The sequence below is a fragment of the Macaca nemestrina genome, chromosome 2 (assembly GCF_043159975.1).
Source record: "Macaca nemestrina isolate mMacNem1 chromosome 2, mMacNem.hap1, whole genome shotgun sequence".
Classification (NCBI taxonomy): Eukaryota; Metazoa; Chordata; class Mammalia; order Primates; family Cercopithecidae; genus Macaca; species Macaca nemestrina.
Genome location: NC_092126.1, coordinates 201337416 through 201361814, shown reverse-complemented (window position 1 = coordinate 201361814; position 24399 = coordinate 201337416). Strand labels below are relative to the sequence as shown.

General features: G+C 38.6%; 1 long non-coding RNA gene across 1 annotated transcript in view; it reads right to left on the bottom strand.

Moving 5' to 3' along the window:
• Nucleotides 1-24399, bottom strand: part of LOC139361816 (uncharacterized) — a 126807-nt gene that overhangs the window by 41298 nt on the left and 61110 nt on the right. Inside the window, exon 4 of the long non-coding RNA XR_011619478.1 lies at nt 9061-9242. This is a non-coding gene — a long non-coding RNA (uncharacterized lncRNA). The remainder of the gene's footprint in view (nt 1-9060; nt 9243-24399) is intronic.

Here is a 24399-nt window from a genome sequence, read left to right as displayed (position 1 = left end):
TGGTTTTTTAAGGGGTTTCTGCTTTTGCTTCTTCCTCACTCTCTTCTCTTGTCTGCTGCCATGTGAGATGTGCCTTTCACCTTCTGCCATGGTTGTGAGGCCTCCCCAGCCATGTGGACCTGTGAAGCCAATAAACTTCTTCCTTTTGTAAACTGCCCAGTCTCAGGTATGTCTTTATCAGCAGTGTGAAAATTGACTAATAACAGTAAATATTTTTTTCCCTGAGATTAGAAAAAAAAAAATGTCACTTGTGCTGGGCAGAATAGTGCCCACCCCCACTCCGCTATTCCCCCAATATATCCATGCCTGAGTCTCTGGACCTGTGGATATGTTACCTTACACAGGAATGGAGACTTTGTACCGAACATTAAGGATCATGAGATCGGGAAGATCACCCTGGATTATACGAGTGGACCCTATCTAATCAGACAGGTCTGATTGAAGAACTATTCTCACTTGTGGCCAGAGAGGGGACTGTGATTATGGAAGAAATGTCAGAGAGATGTGATATGAAAATTACTCAACCTGCCATTGCTTGCTTTGAAGACAGAGGAGGAAGGATACCAACCAAGGAATGCAACCCCTAAAACCTGAAAGAGGCAAGAAAATAGACTTTCCCCATAAATCAGTCTATTCTCACACTGCTATAAAGAACTACCTAAGATTGGGTAATTTATAAAGAAAAGAGGTTTAAACGACTCACAGTTCTACAGGTTTAACAGGAAGCATAACTGCGAGGCCTCAGGAAACTTACAATAAAGACAGAAGCATATCTTACCACGTGGAGCATGGGAGAGAGAGAGAACAAAGGGGGAAATGCCACATGCTTTCAAACAACCAGATATCATGAGAAATCACTTACTATCATGAGAACAGCAAAAAGGCAGTTCACCCCCATGATTCAATCACCTCCCACTAGGCCCCTCCCGTGGAATGTGAGGATTATAATTCAAGATGAGATTTGGGCAGGGACACAGAGCCAAACCGTATCACCCCTAGAGCCCCCAGGATGGAACAAAGTCCTGATAATACGCTGATTTTCTCCCAGTGAGATCTAAATGCGATTTCTGTTCTATAACACTGGAAGAAAATAAACTTGTGTTGTTTTAAATCAACAAGTTTGTTGTAATATGTTTCTTTGCTGCACCTCTCCCCACCCCCACCTCCAGGCCCACAGCTGGGAGGCATGATTTCTTACAATAGTTACAACACATGTCTCTTTCCTTTCTTTGTAATTCTTGTACAGTTTAATTCTAGGCTGTTTTTGTGTACAATTATTTAAATTATTTATACACAAGGCTACAATCAACTATCCCTGAAGATACATAAAATATTTAGGCAGTGCCAGCCTTCAAATTGTTTTTAATTTTTATATATTCTAATAATTTATCTATGTCGAAACCAATCTGCTGATAAATCAATATTGCTTAATTGAATTTAAATTACAAATGTTAATACATTTATTTTGATTCTATTTGTTTCAAAGCACAGTAAACTTCCTACCATGACTACTACTTTTTTTCCTTTCAGTAATAATATGGTAAATACTGTCATGGCTTAATAAAGGGTTATATCTACCTCTGTCTTCTTCTCTACTAACATCTTAATTTTGAAGCAGGTAGAACCTAACTTTGACCAGTTTCAGAGAATGGTTTACAATTAGACTAAAACCATCAGTACTATGGCCCTATGCTGCTTGCCTGTGATGGGTCTAGAGTTGGAGATATACCTAGTTGTGGCAAACAATATTCAAGAGGAAATCATTTAGGAGACTCTTCATTTCCAGAAAAGTTTTGCTTCCTACTTGCCACCTATGGGTGAAATGTTGATGTCATGAGCCAGAGTCACCATCTTTTATTTATAAGGAGAGAGACGAGCACAAGCCCAAAAGGCCTACATGGCCAGCATAGAGGAGTAGATGAATAGAGAGGCCTGCTTTGGACTGCCAACCATGGCCTTATTTATTAGGTAATTAAATGGCTGTTTTTAATAAGTTAAAACTTTTAACATCAGTTACCATTCATCTGACTTTCTGCTACTTACAGTCAAACACATGCTAACTGACATAGGTAGGAAGTTATTTCTTTAGACACTAACATAAACACAAATAGTCACAAACAATCTTTCAAGTTAAAAAAATCTTATCTGTGGTTGTATCTACATTGGAGACTAAATAGGTTTTGAAAATTAAAACCAACAAGCAGACAGATCAGGGCTTTGGTAAATATTTGGAGTTCTCAGAAAACATTTTTCTCCACTACAGGAATATTTGAGCCAAACTCAATTTATGAATTTTATTTAACTTTTGTAGCAGATTCTGTGTTACTTATTAATTGGCTAGTAATTAATATTAATTGTTCAATATAGCATGCAAAGAAAAATACTGTTCTAAACTGCTCTGTTAAGATTTTTATGAGATGTAGACATGCCAAAATTTAGGGTCTGCTATTACACATAGGTATATAATAAAGGGATATTTTTCTCCCATTACAAAAGTCATGGTAGACACTCAGATAAGAAAAGACAGGTTATCCAGAAAAGCAAAACAAATTGACTTAATAAAGTTTTGTATGCCACCAAAGCCTTTAGAAACGAAGACCCAGAGATCCAGGGAAAACTATTTTTATGCTTAGGTTTCATGAAGGATGGACAGCTATGTAGATATGTGGCTGGACAAAAAGTATATGCTCTAACGAGGATAAACTGAGGGAAGCTCAGCAAGGCCTATTTGTTCAGATTCTTCTTGGCCTGTGTGGGCCAGGGAGAGGCCTGTTCTGTAGGCACGGGACAGGACTCTTCTGAAATGAGTAAGGAGGGTCATGTGGCCTTATAATAATCAAAGTATTCAAGGGCGGTAGGGCAGAGAGTGGCCTCTCCTGGTTTTATGCTTTGCTTTGGAGGAAAAGAGTTCTAGTTTTCTATGACTCCCCTTGAGAAAGGGGAATTCTAGTTTCTACAACCAACTTAATGGGAGAAAGGACAAGACAAAAGGAGGCGGGGAAAAGAGAGAGAAATTCTTGCTTCTGAGGTCCTTTCAATCTTCTTCAACTCACAGCACTCAGCACGCCAAAGCACCACATCAGAGGTATTGCGTTCTGAGCCCCGCCACATACGCAGTACTTCTCCACTGCCATCCCCAATCCTCCCTACCCACTCAACCGTAGCCACCACGAACTCTCATTTTGTTTTGTTTTAAGTTCCAGGATGCATGTGCAGAATATGTGGGTTTGTTACATAGGTATACATGTGCCATGGTCGTTTGCTGCACCTATCAACCCGTTATCTAGGTTTTAAGTCCCCCAGCATTAGGTATTGGTCCTAATGCTCTCCCTCCCTTTACCACCCACCCCCCAACAGGACCCGATGTGTGTTGTTCCCCCCTCCCTGTGTCCATGTGTCATGAACTCTCATTTTTTCCTAATTCTGTCTACACCTCTCTCTCCCAAATCCTTTTTTTTTTTTTTTTTTTTTATTCCTGAGACGGAGTCTTGCTCTGTCACCCAGGATAGAGTGCAGTTGTGCAATCTCGGCTCGCTGCAGCCTCTGCCTCCCAGGCTCAGCTATTCTCTGGCCTCAGCCTCCTGAGTTGCTAGGATTACAGGCATGCACCATCATGGCCAGCTAATTTTTGGATTTTCAGTAGAGACAGGATTTTGCTGTATTGGCAAGGGTGGGCTTGAACTCCTGACCTCAAGTGATCTACACACTTCAGCCTCCCAAAGTGCTGGGATTACAGGTGTGAGCAACGGCGCCTGCCTCCCCAAACCCTTTCCTAAGAAGGACAATGTGTTTGTTAGTATTGTATAGTATCATTATAAGACGAGCATGTGGTTAAAGCAATTTGACATATAAGATTCAACAGAAAATATGTTTTCCATCAGAGCCTTTGGCAAAATTGCAAAATAGATTAAGTTTGTGTTGGGTGTCCTCGGCTGGCCCCTTCCTTTTTAGATCTATCTATCTATCTAGATAGACATGGATCTATTCTGCAATTTTGCCAATGTTTTATCTATATAGATTTAGATGGATAGATTCAGATATAGATATCTGTATAGACTGATAGATGACAGATTTTAAACCCGAACCTTTTTCCCTTCCTCTGACTTTCGACACTGCTTTCTCTATTGAAGATCCAACAACCCTGTCCTCATGTGGAAAGTGCTTGCTAGTCTTCTCATTTCTGCAACTGATATCATTTGAGAAGAAAATAATTTAAATTCATTCATATTAGAGAATGACTGGCTGATAGGCTCAACTACCCCTATAATTATTTTTATTTTAAAACAAGGAGATTATTAACCTAAATTACACTCATTAGAGAGGCAGCTGGCATAGAGGACGAAATTTCAGTCTAAGCTGTCTGTATGAAACTGACCGCCATGTCACTCATTCTAACCAGGACTCACTTTTGTCATCTTTGAAAACACACGTTTGAATTAGAAAAGTGTTAGTGCTTCCAAAACATTTCAACATACTATGATTCCTCGCATAAGGAGGAGAATACCTTTGAATCAGGGAACCTCTTTATTATGCCTTGTCTAGAAAACGTAGGAATAATCTGGCAAATTGGTTCTACAAATTTTCTTAACGTCAATCCAAAAATGATAAAACTAAACATTTTTAAATAAATAAATTTTTAACAATAAAGAAAATTCTCACAGCCAAGTTTTTCTGCTTGGGAATTTGCTCTCCAAGAGAGTTTTTGAGATATTACCACATTGAGAATGAATAAAGAAAGATTTATGTGGTGGACGATATTTGATCATTGTGTTCATTTACTCTTTTAGAACAAACTTTAGCAATGTTGGAACCATTTGACAGGTGTGAAAGACCAGCAGCTGTAGAAACACACATTCTGCTAGAAGAAGCCCTGCATAGAGCCCCACCTGCTTATAGAAGGCACAGGTCCAGTCCACATTGAAAACTGGAAACTTTCACTATAACCTATGTTTTTTCTTTGAAATTTGAGTTGCTATGTCCTGAGTAAGCAATGGCAGGAATTAAGGCTAGCATTCCTCTTTCAAGCAAAGTCTATTTCAGTTATAAAAAGGCAAAAAACCAAAAATTGTCTCAATTTTAATTGACCAGATTTGCCATCCATCTATTGTATGTGCTGGAAGGTTACCAAATGAAGCAAAGCTGCAGTAAATTCAAGTTCTCGCCCAGATAATTGCTATAGCACTTAGTTTTAACTGCAATTTAAACTGAAGTGCCATTAATAAAAAGACCTGTGACAAGGAAAGTTTATTTTAGAGTGGTATGTTACAATTTGGGGTGATGCTGGAGTTCGAGAGTGAGGTGTTAGACTATCTATAAAGCAAGAAATAATTTGCATTTGGGGGAATTTGAAAATAATTGAAATCAGTCAGGAAGTACAGATACCAGGGAATTTCAGTGTTTTTACAACATATTATTTATCCTGCAACATTCTCACTACCAAATACCTGGGACAAAAGTTTGAAAACATAATTTTTATCATAAGAGGGAGCTTAGAGGTATATAAAATTCAAATTTAATCTGAAACTCATGCATGGCAGAATCTTAGTATTGTGTTGATACATTTTTACAGAATGGTTCAAAAGGTTAGAACCACATTAGTTCTTACCTAAAATAAAACAATTGATCCTTGACTTTGCATACATTTCTGGTATACATTCCAAGTTCTTCAAACACCCTTTAAACATACCTTATGGCATATTTTATGAAATATATTTGAATGCTAAGTTTTTGAGTGTTTTTTCTAAGATATAATTTGCATGAAGAAAATATTAACAGCCAAAATTTCAATCCAACTGCTGTTACAGTCGAGATCTTGATCCAATTTTCTATTGATCAAAATTTGAGATTATCTACTCATTTCAACATATAACATTAGAAGATAAGTATGTTAGATGATAGATTTATGCCCACCTGGGGGCATAAATGGAAAAATAAAACACAAAATAAGACTTCTATTTTTGTATAAAAGTGAATTTTTTTGATTTGGGCCTATTGCTTTCTTTGTGACAGGCTGCCTTCCTCATGTTACAACCATGTGGAGAACTAAATATGTGTAAAAATGGAGAGGTTCTTCTCCTAAATGCACTCAACAGAACACAATGGATATATGCCAAATTTCCAATAATTTCATTGGCTGCTTTGGGAATGCCAGCAGATGCTGCTTTTCTTTTTGTTTGGTTTTGTTTTGTTTTTGAGATAGCGGCTCACTGCCCTGTCACCCAGGCTGGAGTGCAAAGGCACGATCTCAGCTCACCGCAAACTTCACCTCCCAGGTTCCAGTGATTCTCCTGCCTCAGCCTCCCAAGTAGTTAGGATCACAGGCATGCGCCACCACACCTGGCTAACTTTTGTATTTTTAGTAGAGACAGCGTTTTGCCATGTTGGCCAGGCTGGTCTCAAACTCCTGGCCTCAAGTGGTTTGCCCATCTGGGCCTCCCAAAGTGCTGGGATTACAGGCATGAGCCGCTGTGCCTGGCCCATCATTGCCTTTCTTGTTGAAGAAAAGGTGTATTGCTATTTGCTTCCCATGACATTCATCTGCACACCGCCAAGGCTCCCATCATGCTGTGACTTTTCTGCTGGGCTTCAGCATGCCTTTCATTATTCAGCTCGCTGTCAAGACTCTGAACATACACAGCAGAGCTTACCCAGAAGAACTTCAGTCTTCCCTTCTTTGGTCACCGTGATCTGGCTGTGTTTCAAGATTTCAGTTCATTGTAAATGTAGGTGGTAATGTAACATTTGAAGGAAATAATGGTCATCTACTTATGAAACTGCAAACAGCTACTATGATAGGTTCAAAATACAGGCATTGTTATTAGGCAATTATTTTAAGCTTATTGTTAGTATAGTAAAGACTTTACCCGCTACCTCCCTGCCTACAGGTGAATGTGCTAACACTTTGATTTTCTTTGTTGCTCATCAAATCACAGAGTATCTTTTGTTTAAAGTGCAGAATTCCATAGCAACTTTCATCTCTGCATTACTTTTTTTTTTTTATACTTTAAGTTCTAGGGTACATGTGCATAACGTGCAGGTTTGTTACATATGTATACTTGTGCCATGTTGGTGTGCTGCACCCATCAACTCGTCAGCACCCATCAACTCGTCATTTACATCAGGTATAACTCCCAGTGCAATCCCTCCCCCGCCCCCCCCCGTGATAGGCCCCGGTGTGTGATGATCCCCTTCCCATGCCCAAGTGATCTCATTGCTCAGTTCCCACCTATGAGTGAGAACATGCGGTGTTTGGTTTTCTGTTCTTGCGATAGTTTGCTGAGAATGATGGTTTCCAGCTGCATCCATGTCCCTACAAAGGACACAAACTCATCCTTTTTTATGGCTGCATAGTATTCCATGGTGTATATGTGCCACATTTTCTTAATCCAGTCTGTCACTGATGGACATTTGGGTTGATTCCAAGTCTTTGCTATTGTGAATAGTGCCGCAATAACATACGTGTGCATGTGTCTTTATAGCAGCATGATTTATTGGCTAGCCATAAGTAGAAAGCTGAAACTGGATCCTTTCCTTACTCCTTATACGAAAATTAATTCAAGATGGATTAGAGACTTAAATGTTAGACCTAATACCATAAAAACCCTAGAAGAAAACCTAGGTAATACCATTCAGGACATAGGCATGGGCAAGGACTTCATGTCTAAAACACCAAAAGCAATGGCAACAAAAGCCAAAATTGACAAATGGGATCTAATTAAACTAAAGAGCTTCTGCACAGCAAAAGAAACTACCATCAGAGTGAACAGGCAACCTACAGAATGGGAGAAAAGTTTTGCAATCTACTCATCTGACAAAGGGCTAATATCCAGAACCTACAAAGAACTCAAACAAATTTACAAGAAATAAACCAACAACCCCATCAAAAAGTGGGCAAAGGATATGAACAGACATTTCTCAAAAGAGGACATTCATACAGCCAACAGACACATGAAAAAATGCTCACCATCACTGGCCATCAGAGAAATGCAAATCAAAACCACAATGAGATACCATCTCACACCAGTTAGAATGGCGATCATTAAAAAGTCAGGAAACAACAGGTGCTGGAGAGGATGTGGAGAAATAGGAACACTTTTACACTGTTGGTGGGATTGTAAACTAGTTCAACCATTGTGGAAAACAGTATGGCGATTCCTCAATGATCTAGAACTAGAAGTACCATATGACCCAGCCATCCCATTACTGGGTATACACCCAAAGGATTATAAATCATCTCTGCATTACTAATCACCTTAAAGACATGCAAGCTTTACTGTTATACATGGGACAAGTTCAGAGTCATTCCTTTTTCCAAAGTTTTCCAAAGCATGTTTTCATATTCCTATCTCATTTGATCTTCAAAAGAACTCTGTTTCTATCCACACTTCATGACCTGAAAAGTGAAATGTGGTGGAAAAACAAGACTTGCCTATTGTTACCAATCTAGGAAGTATTAGCACAAGTAGAGCACTGTTCTCTATTCTGATAAAATGCTGTTTTCAGCATGTAAATCTGTCTGTCAGAGCTGCTTCGTACTTGAGGTTTAGCTGATGTAAAATTTATAGCATTTAACTGACCCTACACATTAGTTCATACTTTTATGCACATCATCTTCAGTGCCCTATAAGGGAGACATTACTTGCCAGTGTACAGTGGTTTCTGGCTTATTTTCACAGGCTTCTGAAGACAATTATAGCCTAATGATTCAAGCATTTCCCAGAGCTGGAATTCTTTTCTGAAATGAGTTAACCAGATCCCTTTTATGCATGGCTGCATGAAATGAAATGAAAACAGAAGATCACCATTTTTCATTTTCCTGTTCAGATTCTGATCTGTAAGTACTCCCGGAGATCCTACTGTGTGCCAGATGCCAGGTTATATGTTCTTACATATGATTACTCGATAATATATAACCTGTAACACACACACACACACACACACACACACACACACACACACACACGTAAGATACTTAACATATAACCTCTGGCTAGCCTCAAACTCTCTTGTGACCTAGTCTCTGAGTTTTGCTGTCTTCTTCAAAAAGAGAAATTTGCTTACCCATTGCTGAAGCTCAGGTTTACTGATGCTGAGTGTTTTATAAATCCAATAAGTACAGTTCAGAAGTTTTGATGTTGACCTTTTTTTCTCTCTTCTCTGTCAGGCTGCAGAGATCAGAAGCATTCTTACATGGGGTCAAGAGGCACATTGCCTGTCAATGTCTTCATGGTTGACGGTGCAGCCTTCAATCCAAAAAGAAATATGTTCAAGTGTTGCCAGGAAAATAGATACAGGAGTTTAATGACTCTTGTGGCATTATTGACCTGTTTCTCTTATTAATCTTAATCAAATAAACATGACTACATGTGTATATTTTCCTAAAATGTATAATCTTTGAGTAACAGCTTTAAGGATTGTGATAGATTATAATTGTATCTTAGAAAGATAGCTCTAATACTTTGAGGAATAAATTGGGGAGTACAGAACAGGATGTTGTTGCAATAATCTAAACAAAATAATAGGGCCTCAAATAGCACAGAGGTAATGAGAACAGCGAGCAGCTAAAAAAAAAAGGTAGTTTTTTAGGTAGATCTTGATTAGAGGTTAAATAAGGGTTGATATTTCAAGACTTTTAGTTGATACACTTAGGAGAAAATCATGTAATTAGCATGGATAACAAATACATGAAGAAAACTAGTTTAGATTCAAGATTACCTTGGGATAGTTTGAAACATTTGTATTAGATGATGGTGGTCAAGAACTGGTCAAGGGTGATGCTGTGGGGTCAACCACGTTTAGATCAGAAAGAAAGTCAGGGGCATGTGGAGGATAAGAGAAGGCTATGGGCCAAAAATAAAATCCTAAAGAATTACAACACTTAAAGACTGAAGGGAAAGCCAAAGAAAGAATCTTCAGAAAGATTCTGATAGCTAGGAGGAAAGGAAGAGTGCTAGTAAAAGAAGCTAAAGACAGATTTTAAAAAAATGTTAAATGCTACCAACTGAAATAAGAAAAATTACTAAAAAGCATGCTTTAGATTTAAAAGAGTTTTCCCAGGCAACTTACGGAAAGTAGTTTATTTAGAGTGACCAAAACAGAAGGCAGATTGCAAGGAACTGGGGAAAGGAAGGAAGACTAAGAAGTGACAACAGCTCACAGAAGAAGAAACTTTCAATAAGCTAATGCAAAAAGCAACAAAGGGATGAACATTCACTGTTATGAAATTAAAATGAGGTTATCTGAAATATACATTTAAAGTATAAAAATAAAGTCATAATTATCAAAACTTTCTGAGTCTCTTTTTTCTGTATATTTTCTCTAAATATTATAAAAACAGTAGAGGCCAGTTTTGTAAAAGAATTCCCATTGTGCAAAGGAAAAGCTACACACAAGTGTAGATACTCAGCTTGCCAGTTTTGAAGACAAAACTTTAGAGTTATTTAGGATACCTACCTGAACATAGTTAAACTCAAATCACTATAAATATTATTTTCATAGTCTTTTGAAAAGTAGCAAATGTCAGAATTCTGGCACCACGAAGTAAAGGAAGGCAACTATATCTATTAAAAGAATAGTAGCTAAAGTTGTTGAAACAAGCTAAAACTTAAATAGATGTTATTTTAACAAGATCTCTAGGGCATAGTGTTTAACTTATGAGGCATTTAGAAATTTCTTTGCTCTAAATAGATAAAATTTTGTGGTTAGTATACAAATTATTATTTAGGGTAAAATGAATCGCTATTGGTCTCTTAGAACAAATTGCCCTTATTTTAACAACCAAAAAAAGTCAACGGAGGATTTTACAAACCTACACACATATAAATGTATAGTTACTAGATTTTGTAGTTGTCTAAAATTGTCATTTTTTTTCCAAGATAATAAAGTTCACTCTGGACATATGTTCTCCAGCTAGAGAAACTCTTCCTACACTTCCTGGTAGCTAAGTGGGGCCTTATGACTTCATTTAATTAAATATATATGAAAAGTTTTAAATTGCTTGGTCTTGCCTGCATTCTTTTCAGTTTACATAAGGTAGAACAATAATGTGCCTATGATCTACCTTTGGCTTTTGAGGTATATTTTGTGTAGTGTAAAATGTATAAATTTTAAATGGAGCATTCTGACAAAATATATACACCCATCTAACTATCACTCAATTGAGATGTAGAACATTTTCATTACTTCTAAAATTTTCTTATGTCACTTTTCATCCTTGTTTCATGTTTCAGTAGGTTCTTTTTTTGTTTATTTGCTTGAGTATTTTTATCTATTCCCCTATTAATGGGAATTTGGGTTGTTTCTAGTTTATGGCTCTAATGAGAAGAGCTACTATACTATATTCTTGTTAAAATTTTTGTAGAAACATATGTTTCCACTTTTCCCAAATAAATATGTAGAATTTCTGGGCTATGAGAAGAATATGTTTAACTATTATAAAAACTCTCAGAACAATTTCCAAAGTGCTTGTTCCATTTTAGTTTCCTACCTGCACTATATATAAGAGCAAGCTTTTATCATGCAGATGACAACGCCCTAAGGGATGAAGAAGCAACTAGATGGGAATAAACTTAGTCCCTGAATTGGGCCATAATCTCCCACCACCTTGGCCTATTTGCCTTGGCTCTTTTCCACAAAACAGATGGACAGTGAGATGCTGACGGGGTAAGCATTGGGTTTAGTCTGCTCAGTGTAGGTACAAGGGGGTACATATTTTGCAGTGAATGTCTAAACAATAAAATCAAATAAAATCCAACCTGCCTTTAAAAAAAATGCCAGTGAGGAAAACTACTTCTTCCCACCAGGGCATACCATTCATACACCCCCTACCCTTGGTATGTCACTGAAATAAATGGCTGTCCTGTTCAAGCCACTGTATATTTTTCAAAATGTGTTTATTCTTGATCTTTTTCTTTAAAATAGCTGAATTTGAGGTATTACACATTTTCTTAAAACTATGCATACACTGTATTAACATTTGATATTACTGATAAATACAAATTAGTTAACATTTAGGGCACATTCCTTTTTTTGTTTTGTGTTTTTTTTTTTTTTTTGAGACAGAGTCTTGCTCTGTGGCCCAGGCTGGAGTGAGCGGCGCCATCTTGGCTCCCTGCAAGCTCCGCCCCCCGGGTTCCCGCCATTCTCCTGCCTCAGCCTCCCGAGGAGCTGGGACCACAGGCGCCGCCACACGCCCGGCTAGTTTTTTGTATTTTTAGTAGAGACGGGGTTTCACCGTGTTATCCAGGATGGTCTCGATCTTTTGACCTCGTGATCCGCCTGCCTCGGCCTCCCAAAGTGCTGGGATTACAGGCGTGAGCCATCGCGCCCGGCCCGGCACTTTATTAAACATGAGATATGAACTGCAATTAATCAGCACTAGTAGCCTATTATCTACTTTTTATATTACACAGTCAGAATCTTTTCTACTGGACTGATGAATACTTTCATAAGAATTTAGGGATACCTGACTTCTACAATGGCTACCTATATCACACAGTAGGATTTTAGGCCATCATCCTGACATCCTTGAGCAGTAGAGCTTATCCCAGTAGCATTTATTGAGCACCATATCATCAGGCACACAGATATGCAACCTCTCTTTGTAAATTCTCTCTCAGCTTGAACAAATAAAGTAAATGCAACACCCACATCAAACCTCATCCACAGCACTTTACTCTCTTGCCCAGTGGCCTTGGTATTTGGCTGCCTTTAGCACCTTTATTTACTTCAACTTTAGGATTAAACATGTCTTCACTTTTTGAGTTACAACTGTGGCTTCTCATAGGTGCAGTTTCTTAGGGTTTTTTTTCTCATGATAAGGACACATCCATAAACTAGATTAGTGTACTCCAAACATACTCACTATTGGTGATACAAAACTAGCATCAGCATGAGTGGAAGAAAGTAGGTACAAGAAAACTCTTGCTATTCTTTATGAAGTTTGGTCAACAGAATTGTTACTTTTTCGACCTCTAATTATAGGATAAAAATCAATTCCAAAAAACTTACTTGCTTTAAAATGCATATGTATTGCGTGTGTGTGTGTGTGTGTGTGTGTGTGTGTGTGTGTGTATGTATATACATATCTTGCCTATATACTCTGGGCAAAATCCTCCAGGATCACACCTGTAGTTGAACAAGTTTTTTTTGTTTTTTTTTGTTTTTTATTCCAGAAAAGTAAAACAACTTTCATGAACAATTGCGAGACATTTCAGTAAGTGTGTAAGAAAGGACTTGTTACCAGATTTGAGCTTGTTTTAGGTGACTTGGGGGAACATTTAAAGAAATGTGACTTTACTATGAATAGCATACTGTCATGAAGTAAGTACAATTTTTTGAACATCTTAATTGAGTTTACCTAGAAGCAAAGGCTAAGCAAAATTAACACAATAATTCAAAAAGGAGAAGCTGTAACATATTAACCAGAATAAGGAGCATGGTGGGTCACTTTTATGACTTAGGTATGTGATTCACAATTTTGTCTGTGTTCAGACATGATTATAGCGTGGTCTTTGTTTGTTCCACTCTATCACACTCACAGAATGGCCTTGTCTAATGTTGATGTTCTGATAAATTGTGTTCAGCAGGACATCGAGCTCTATCTGTGAGCACCAGGTCAGCTCCTTGATATCTGCAGTGGTTTTTGTTCTGTGGTATTGGTTTCCTGTGCTGCCATAGCAAATTATCACAAAATTAGTGGCATAAAATAGAAAATTGTTTTTCATTTATGTAGGTCAGGAGTCCAATACAAGTCAAAATAAATGTGTCAGCAGGGCTCTCTTCCCGTCTGTAGTCTCGAGGGGAGAATTTGTCTCCTTGAATTTTCTAGCTTGTAAAGGTCAGCTACATGTCTGGATTCTTCTTCTTTCCTCCATCTTTAAAGCCAATAACAGCAGGTCAAGTCCTACTCACATCCCACCACTGACCTCTGCTAACTCCTCCCACTTTCATGGACACTTGTGATGACAGTGGGCTAACCCAGATAATACAGGCGAATCTTGCCATACCCAGGTTCTTAAACGTAATATATATGCAAGGTCTTCACCGTCATGTAAGATAATGTATCCACAGGTTCTGGGGGTTCGGACATGTACATCTTTGGGGAACGATTATTCTGCTTACCATATTATCTCACTCTGATGCATAAGACTATTTGAAATAAACAATATACAAGTTGAAAGAGTTCACATACAAGAAAAATCCCAATCAAGGGGCCTTGGTTTGGCTGATGAAGTGGTTCAGCAATGTCACAGACACAGGTTCTTTTCATCTCTCAGACTTCTTGTCCACTTCATCTTTATCTTCTTATCATTGTTCTCTGGGCTTCCAGTACCAATCCAGAGAACATCTTTCCTAGTTGTCAATTAAAAAATGAGCAAAGACTGGCTTCCAATGACTCTGTCTTAACTGTGGGAAACTGTTTCTCTAAATTTTCCAGCAAACCACTTCTGAGTTGATGGTTTCAAATCACCAAGACCTGCTCACTTTGAATTAATGATTGTCAAGAAGAATGGTCTGACTCCTTACACATATCAGCAAGGGTGGAGTGGGAAGTCATTTCAATTTTCCTCCTCAGATAAGGCACTTGGCAACCTTTACTGGAGCTAAATAAGGAATTAAAATTATAAAAAATACAAGAGTTCTGTTGTTTGGAGTGTAAGTCAGATGTGGCCAAACACAGGATTACTACTGATCAGAATATATCTTAGTGAATGGTCACAATAAAGTAATGTCAGAACCTAGGTAGGTTTTAAAAATTAAAGATATACATAACAAATACCCAGCTTGGTGTAAAGAAACTGGGACTATTAATTAGTAGTTAATGGAATACTTAAGAACTAGAAGTCATAAGTATCAATAGGCAGGACAAACAGTTTAAGTCAATAGACTCAGTAGTCAATAAGAAGAAACATGGGCATTGAATAGTCAGAGGCAAAGCTTTAACAGCAATAAGACTTTATAACTGAGACTATCTTATTTCTTAGTCCAGTGCCTGGCACACAGAAATTGCTTAATAAATATTTTCAGGTCTAATGTAATTAATAGACGTTAACATAAGAACTTGTATTAAGGTTCACTTAGTGGGACAGAACTAATAGGATATATGGGGGTTTATTAAGTATTAACTTCCATGATCTCAAGGTCCCACAATAGGCTGTCTGCAAGCTGAGGAGTGAGGAGAGTCAGTCCGCGTCTCAAAACTGAAGAAGCTGGAGTTCAATGTCCGAGGGCGGGAAACATCCAGCACGGGAGAAAGATATAGGCTAGAGGCTAGGCCCATCTCATCACTTCATGTTTTTCTGCCTGCTTTCTACTGGCTGGTGGCTGATTAGATGGTGCCCACCCAAAAGTTGGGTCTGTCTTCACCAGCACACGGACTCAAATGTTAATCTCCTTTGGCAACACCCTCACGGGCATGCCCAGGATAAATATTGCATCCTTCAATCCAATCAAGTGGACACTCAGTATGAATCATCACAGAACTTACTCTAAAGTGCTGCTAAGCTGGAATGTTGAGCTGCAATAAGATAAATAAGATCACCTGTAACTTGTAAGCTATGAGGCTTATTATGCCCGGAAGCAAGAATGAGGAGAGACAGTGCAGGTAGCACAAATTGATAATACTTTCTCTCAAACTCAGCAGGAAATAAGAGCTTGTTTCCATTTTCTTTTAGTTAGTTTTAGTTTTTTTTTAGTTTTATTATACTTTAGTTTGCATTTTTTGCTGAAAAGAAGAAAGAAATAAGAACAACAATACGCTAAAGAGAATTCCAGTTTCTGGTCCAGCATGTAAGGAGCTTAGAAGTCACCACCCCATGCTAACAACAAGTGAAAAGCCGAACAAATGGAAAATCAACACTTCTTAGATTAATCAGGTAAGTGAGGTCGTAGGCCAAACCACTGCTGCTAAAGCTAGAGAGACAGGTAGATAGAGAAAATCCTGCATGAACAACTACCTGGGTGGATAGGAAAACCTGAACTAGTGATTAACCATTTATTGTAGACTCACTGGGGATAAATCCAAGAGTTAAAAACTCCAGGGGCACCTTGTTATGAGAGATCTCCTACACTTCTGTGAGTTTTACCTCTGGGAGTTCTACCAGGTTCTCACAGTAAATATTGGAGAAGAATCCCCTTCATACTTCCAGCACGAAGAGGGGAAAAAAAGTAACCACTGAAATATACTAGAGTATCCTGGTTTTCTTAACAAAGCCTGCCCTCAGGAAATAGTTTCTTACTAGAGCTCAAACTACTGGGATTTTACCAGACCCTAATCAGCCTGTAGAAAAATAAATATCCAACATTAGCCCTCTCTAGTTATTCTGTACTACCTAAGAGTGTAGGGGGTAAAAAGTAAAGAAAGAACTGAAAACTGCTTGTAAAAGACTGACACCTAATCATAAGACTTTAGAACATTTTCCCTCTCCAACCCTTACCACTACATTACTAAAGCCCTATTTACGACATTCCTTTTACTCGGTTCCTTTAACCAAGTATATTATGTCCCCTTTCAAAAAAAAAAAAAATTGCAAGGAATACTAAAAGGCAAAAAGAATTTTTTTTAAACTGACATAGCAAGCATGAGTGCTAGACACAGATCTATCAGGGATACTGGAATTATTAGACCATGAGTTTAAAACAACTTTCATATGTTAAGAGCTCTCATGGAATGAGACAAAGGCCAGAATGGACAGATAATGTAAGCAAAGAGGTGAAAGGTCTAAGAAAGAATTAAAAAGAAATGCTAGAGATAAAAAAAAAAAAAAAAAGCAACAATACCACCAGCACAACAATGAGGTAACATAAATAAAGAACGCTTTCAATAGACTCATCACAGTTGAGGAAATAATCTCTGAACTTAAGGATATGTCAATAAAAACGTCCGAAAACGAAAATCCAAGAAAAAAAAAGACTGAAAGAATGAAACAAAACCCAAAAACCCAGAACAGAATGTTCAAGAACTCTGGGACAACTCCAAAAAGTGTAACATATATGTCATGATACCATGAGAAGAGAAAGGGAAAGGAACAGAAGTAATATTTGAAGAAATAATGATGGAGAATTTTCCCTAAATTAATGTCAGACACCCAATCACAGATCCAGTATGTTCACAGAACACCAAGGAGAAGAAATGTCAACAGAATACATCTAGGCATGTCATATTAAACTGCAGGAAAAAAACAAAATAAAGAAAAATACATAAAAAAGCTAATTCAACTGTCCCCCAACACCCTTCCCACTGGTTTTAGATAGTCTCTTACTATTACAGTCTCAGTTCATCACTCTTCCTAAGAAGTAAGACACAGGAGATCATTTATTTAAGTCAAATAAACACTTAGCATACTATTAGGTGTCAGAGAAGTTATTTCACATGAATTTGAATTTACTGAAATAACTGGCTTTGAATTAAAGCAAACCTGAGTTTTACTCCTCGGTCACACTCTAAATACATTTGACATTTTTAAAAATACTACCTTAATTTCACTAAGCCTTAGTTTTCGATGCCATAAAAAAGATAGCAGTATTTATTTAGCAGGGCTATTATATTATAAATTATGTCTGTAAAACTAGGTAATATCTAATAATAGTAGCTTCTTTGTACACAATAGCTAGTCTCTTTAGGAGTACTGAAAGTTACAGACATATAGAAATATGAAGATAAACAGAACAAGAAATATATTCCTAATGTTATTTTCTAGCCTTCTAATCATATCTCAGTTCCATAAAACTCATTTTGACAGAAAATCCAGTCCCAGTCATTTCAGGCAATCTCACAACAGGGCAGAGGCCCACATCACAAATCCACTCCACCTGGAGCACTTTCCTGTGCTTGATTTCTGTTAGGCCAGTCTTCTCTCTAGATCATATAAACAGAAGCCTATGGCATTTCAAAAAATGTCTGGCTGATCCAGCAAGCGGAAGAATAAACATCAGGAAGACAAGAGATAACATTGTACAATTGAGCATACGAAGTCTTACCTCTAGTCAAAATGTGATTGCAGAAATCCTTTGGCCCCAAAGGCGAGGGATTCCTCCTCGCGTTCCTTGGCCTCTTAGGTAGGGTCAGCAGCGTTAAGGCAATGTGTCTCCACTCTAGCTGCACATTGTAATCATCTGGAGTGTTTCCAAATAGACTGCTGCTTGGGCCCTGCCCTCAGAAAATTTGGGCTTAATTGGTCTCTGGTGAGGCCTTCGTTGTACGGGTGATGTTAAAGCTCTCCAGGTGATATTAATGAGTGTTCAGGGCTCAGAGCCACTGATTTAAAGCAAACGTTCACTTAGGCCTCACTGTACTATGAGTCTGTATTCAATTCACCCCAGAATTGTCACTTTTGCCTCCTGGGGTCCGCGTGTGTTGTCTGATGCTAGTTTGTTCACTAATATGCTCCCAGGTATTCCTTCCATCGTTTGTGGATTGACTGCTTCACCACCTGTGCATTAATGCGGCACTGTATTCCTCCGTTATTCACGGATTCTTGGCATTGAGGAAATGGCTTCTTTGGTGTGGGATTCTCTGCACTGAGGCAAACGACGCGTTTAAATGTTGGCTGTTTCTTGAAGAAAGATCACCCAGCTCCGTGTTGTGTAAACTGTGCTCTTCTCTTTACGGAGATGATGTGTATCAAGCACTTTGCATATGGCAGCACTCACAAAAGGCCTCCTTTGTGAATTGAATTGGTTTCTTTGCCTATATTTTTTTACTGGGCTCAGTGTTCCATGGCTCTGGGGTCAAGTTCACAAGTACCATAACAATGATCTCTAACAACATTCCTCATATTACCTCTCTACACTTTACTCTAAGGTTTATCATATTTTCTTATTCACTAAGCATAGTTTAAATCTCTTTTCAAATAAAATGTACACGTTCTCTTATGTTAATACCAAATTCCTTGGCTCCTAAGAACTGATCCTTTTGGGATCTCATGGAGGCTGTGGCCATCATTTTTCTTGTACTTAAATAGTGAATTGTCCTTTACCCAAAATGAAAGCAGATCACCTATGAGATTAAAAGGATAGCCTTTACTGAAAAACATTTCCTTGTATTTAATGGTAAATATATCACTCCTACATCAATTTCGGGTTAAACCCTTAGCGCTCCACAAAGATAATATTCATATGTGTCTGAGAATTTCTGTACTCACATTATTATAAGACTTTTCTCTTTTATTTTGTTTGTAAGTTCATTGTAACATAAACACAAAATTCACATTTTTAGAAACACTGTGAGAAATGTTCTGAGTCAGTAAGGATAGGAAATTAACTCTATTTTGTGATCTGCCTGTGAATAACACCCCTAGCCCTTTTCACAAGATAGTATATGGTTTTACCTTTGCACAATCCATTATTTTACGAAGCAGTATTATCAGTAAAGAAATGATTACTATGAAACCACGCTGTGAAGACCAGAACTGAATGCCACAAAGAAGAGATTTCAACAACCATTCTCAATTTGTTTCCTTTTACTTTTTCTTATGAAAATCCTAGTAACTAGTATTTTAAATCTAATTACCCTAGTAATTAGATTACTAGTAATTAGTCTACCTTTTTAAAACCAGCTCTAACCTGAGATGTCAATGATGTTTAAATTATTTTAGCTGATCAATTTCATAATTCGAGATTTGCCTTGTCTCACAGGAGATTCTAAGGAGAATCACAGTTAACTTCAATAAGAAATTGGTAATAAATGTTTAAGGAGATTTACCTACAAAAGTTTTGACTTAGTTTTCCCCAATCATAAAATGAACTTTAAGAAGCATCTTTATTTATATTTAGACACATGAAATCACTATGGCTTACAGCCAAAAGAAAAATTCTTTCAGCAAATGACAGCACTCAGTATCCAGATGTCGGCTAATATTTTCACTCTACGAATATGAAAACCAGTTATTCCTCTCAATGGCAAAGGTGGCAAAAACTGGTAGCGTCGGTGTCTTTGATGTTCTAACAATCTTTCTCTTAACTCTATTCCCTAAAGACACTACACACCACTAAATACATGCACACACACACATGCACACATACACTGAAAACATATCCGCTAACATACCTTTATCACCCAGGAAGAGCTATTTACAGCTGGGTGGCCCAGTGCATATGGAAACTCTTTTGTGTCCACTGTTACCTTTTAGACTTTCCATCCCTCACTCAGACCTGTGCCGTCGCCTGTTCCTATCCAGAGATGTTCTCTCAGCTCTCAGTGACCTGTCTGCATAATCTCTCAAGTCCAAAATTATCTCAAGTCTTGACCCTATCCCAGCCCCATCTTCAAACAGACCTTTACGTCAGAGAGGCCGTCGGCAGCTCTTACAACAGCCTGGTCTAATTTCCCCATAAAAATGTAGATGAATCTATCCCTGCCTGTAGTGTGTCCAGCCCTCCTCTAATATGAAATGCGTGCGAATGTTGTCTAGGGAAGTCACAGATCCCACAAGGAGTGGATCAGTGGTGGGAATCGAAGGCAGAGACAGTTTACAATAAAAGTAAGTTTTACAAATGGATTTATGTTTTCATCATGACATTGACCAAACTTCCAAAAATCTAGTGTTTTTATGTTTCCTTTCAGAATAAGCAAGTGTCGCCAGGTATGGTCGCACTCTCCTGTAGTCTCAGCTACTCAGGAGGCTGAAGCAGGAGGACTGCTCAAGCCTAGGTGTACTGGGCTGCAATGTGCTATGTCAAATGGGCATCTGCACAAAGTTTGGAATCGATCTGATGAACTCCTGGGAGCCAGGAGACTGCTAGGTTGCCTAAGAAGGGGTGAGCTAGCCAAGGTCGGAAACAAAGCAGGTCAAAACTTCAGTGCTGGCCGGGCGCGGTGGCTCACGCCTGTAATCCCAGCACTTTGGGAGGCTGAGGCAGGCAGATCACCTGAGGTCAGGAGTTCGAGACCAGCCTCAACATGGAGAAACCCCGTCTCTACTAAAAATACAAAATTAGCCAGGTGTGGTGGCTCATGCCTGTAATCCCAGCAACTCGGGAGGCTGAGGCAGGAGAATTGCTTGAACCTGGGAGGCAGAGGTTGCGTTGAGACGAGATCATGCCATTGCACTCCAGCCTGGGCAACAAGAACGAAACTCAGTCTCCAGAAAAAAAGCAACTTCAGTGGAGGATTGCACCTGTATACAGCTACTGTCCTCCAGCCTAGGCAACACAGGGAGACCCTGTCTCTTAAAAAATAAATAAATAGGCCGGGCACGGTGGCTCAAGCCTGTAATCCCAGCACTTTGGGAGGCCGAGACGGGCGGATCACAAGGTCAGGAGATCGAGACCATCCTGGCTAACGTGGTGAAACCCCGTTTCTACTAAAAAATACAAAAATCTAGCCGGACGAGGTGGCGGGCGCCTGTAGTCCCAGCTCCTCGGGAGACTGAGGCAGGAGAATGGCGTAAACCCGGGAGGCGGAGCTTGCAGTGAGCTGAGATCCGGCCACCGCACTCCAGCCTGGGCGACAGAGCGACACTCTTGTCTCAAAAATAAATAAATAAATAAATAAATAAATAAGTTAATAAATAACATTAAGCAAGTATTGGAAAAACCTAATTATATTTACAGACTATAGGTAAGGGGGGAGAAGAAAAGTCCTGACACAAGTTACAGGAAATTGGAACAGATAAGCCCTTTGAGTCTAATTGAAGAGCAAGGATCACTAGGAAGGAATCTTGGACTTAAAAGCACTTAAAAGTGCTGCTCCTCAAACTTCTTCCCCCTGCCATCGCCCCCATTTTCAAATCTAGAGTGCCTCAGATGCTAGGTTTTAACATCCAGGATCAGCCTCAGCCCTGCCAGAGACCTGCCTCGGGAGCTTGGAGCTGGAACCTTAAAATACTAGAAGCCTGGATAATAGGCTTCTAAACACAATAGACTGAAATATGTTGCCAGACAACTAAATTAGAAGTTGATTTTTTGTCCCTCTTATGATGATTAGCTTTTACAAGAATATGAATACGGTATTATACTTCAGGAACACTGTGATTTAAATTAGCTTCTCCAAAACTGTATTTTGTTCATACAGCTGATTCTCGAGAAGTCCCAAGATTGAAGATCCTTGGAATGTAGAGAATTCTCCTTTATTTCCCACAAAAAGGAGACATTCAAGAACTTCACCACTTTCCCCACAGTATTTTGATGAGTATTGGAGGCATAGAGAAGTTTGTTTCACTGTGAGTGAAACATTCGTCATTGAGTAAATTTCTGTATTTGGCTGATGGGGGAGGATACAATTCCAGCCAGCCTGCCCACAGGCTGTGGGGGAAATCGTAAATAAATAGATAAAGGATAATGTCCCAAGGCTGAAAATAGAGGTTTTGGAGGTGCCTTGAAAGCCATTTTAAGGAATACTACAGTCTTAGAAGGTTGATTTTCTCATCCTCATTTTATATTTTATTATGTGAAGACGCAAATGTATTACTTTGCCCTGAATCCCATTACTTATACATGGCAGAGAGGGAATTTAGCCCCATGTCAAACTCCATATTGTTTTAAGCAGGCACTGCTGCCTTTCAATGTTCAGAAATATGTGCTTTCTACAAACTCATTTATTTCCGTATTTGAGTAGTTATTGTTTTTTTTTTTTCTCCTTTCTTCCTTGCAAAGCTCCTTTCGAACAAGTTTAACTGTGCTTCGGCTAAATGAAGGGGAGTGTTTTTTTCTCCATAAAGAGAGTGGGTGTTCTAGTCCTATGGTGGTCCCTGCCACTAACTTGCTGTGTGACTTCTGCAAAATATGTGTCTTTCAAGGTCCAGATTCTCCACGTGTATGTTCATGGCGCTGGCCTGGAGGTCTCAAAGGCTGTGATGTTTCATACGCTGGCGTTCCTGAGCGTTGTTCTGTCTCACAGCCGTGAGAAATCAGGGAAACTGGGACTGAAAGAAAGGTGAAAACACAGCTGGGGAGAACTGTGGAAAACCACACACGTGATCCCTTCCTGACTTCAGTTTTCCTTCACAGTTGGTATTCATTTGACTCAATCCCTCAGATCCCAAAGGACAGTGTGTTATACAAACAGTATCAGTGGCCACTCTGGCCTATGCCTCACGAAGAAGAGGAAGGATAACTACATAAATAAATAATGTAACATTGGAATTGGGCAATTTTCTGTCCTTTGGGGGCCACTGGAGAATGCCAATTTGGACCACACAAGACTCCAGGGGTTGTAAAACAGCAAACCACAACATGGTGTCCACTTGAAGCCTTTCACCGCAGTGTGACTGGCCAGGAGCTGAGTAACTAAACCTTTTACAGTGCACAGCACAGTCCATGCACACGGTCAGTGCGGTCACTGGAAACCCTAACCTCACTCTCCACTTCAGGGTGGGCTCGGGAGTCCTATGGGTCTGAGGCTCCCAAAAGTCAGTCTGAGGACTTGCATCCATCAATGTCAAAGTCTTCAGAAGTTGGCTGTAAATGCAAGAAAAAAAAGGTACAAAAAAGAAAGAAAATAGGATGTGCTTTTATAAAACTAAATTTATTGATTTAAGACTTTTCTCTTTTCTGTTTTTTCCTACTTTTTAAAAGTAAAATGTTCTTTCACTTGTGCGATTATAGTGATAATAAATGGTAAATTTTATATGTTGTTTATATGTTCATGTGTTGTTTTGTTGTTTTTTGCTTGACAAACCTATATCAGATTCCAGGTTTATTTTTGAAATTTTCCTGGCCCATGAAATTAAATACTGTGGACACTTTTGTTTTAAAGTATACAGGAGGGTGAAGTCTCTGGAGCCCCCTGCTACACAAAAGAGGCTACAAAGCTGAAATCTGAAGGAAGAAAATCCCTGAACCATCTGAAAGGTTTGGGGATTTGGGCCACTTGCCCTCGGTTCCTATTTTTGGGTCTCACTTTATCTCTGTTGTTCAACTGTGATTCAACAGACTTGGAGAAAAGCCAAGGTCATTAGTACTAAAAACTTTTTTTTTTTTTTTTCCTCAAAAAACAGCCAAGAGTTAGAGATGCTCGGATTTGACTATTATGCCTCTGTAAGATAGACGGCTGTTATTTTCTGATTTCTTTTCACTTTAAAGAATGCCCTTGATATTCACTGCACCCTAATTTTACTGGATACAGTTATGATGTGGGTGAGAATAGGAGGTCAATGATAAACAAGCTGCTGATTTCTTAGCCCATATTATGTGCAAAATAGTTTTTCATGTATTTTCTCCATCTCAAACTATTGTAATTTGAAAAGACAGAGAACTATCACTTACAGTGAGAGTGTAAAATAATATAAATAAAAAGGATTTTGGCTTCCAATGAATCTGAACATGAATCCTACCTCTATGGCCTTTGTAAGCTAGTTGAATTTTTTCCTCATTCATAAAATGAGGCCAACAATAATAATGCATGAAATTATTATGAGAAAAATACAGTATAGTAGGTGTGAAATATCCAGATTAATGGCT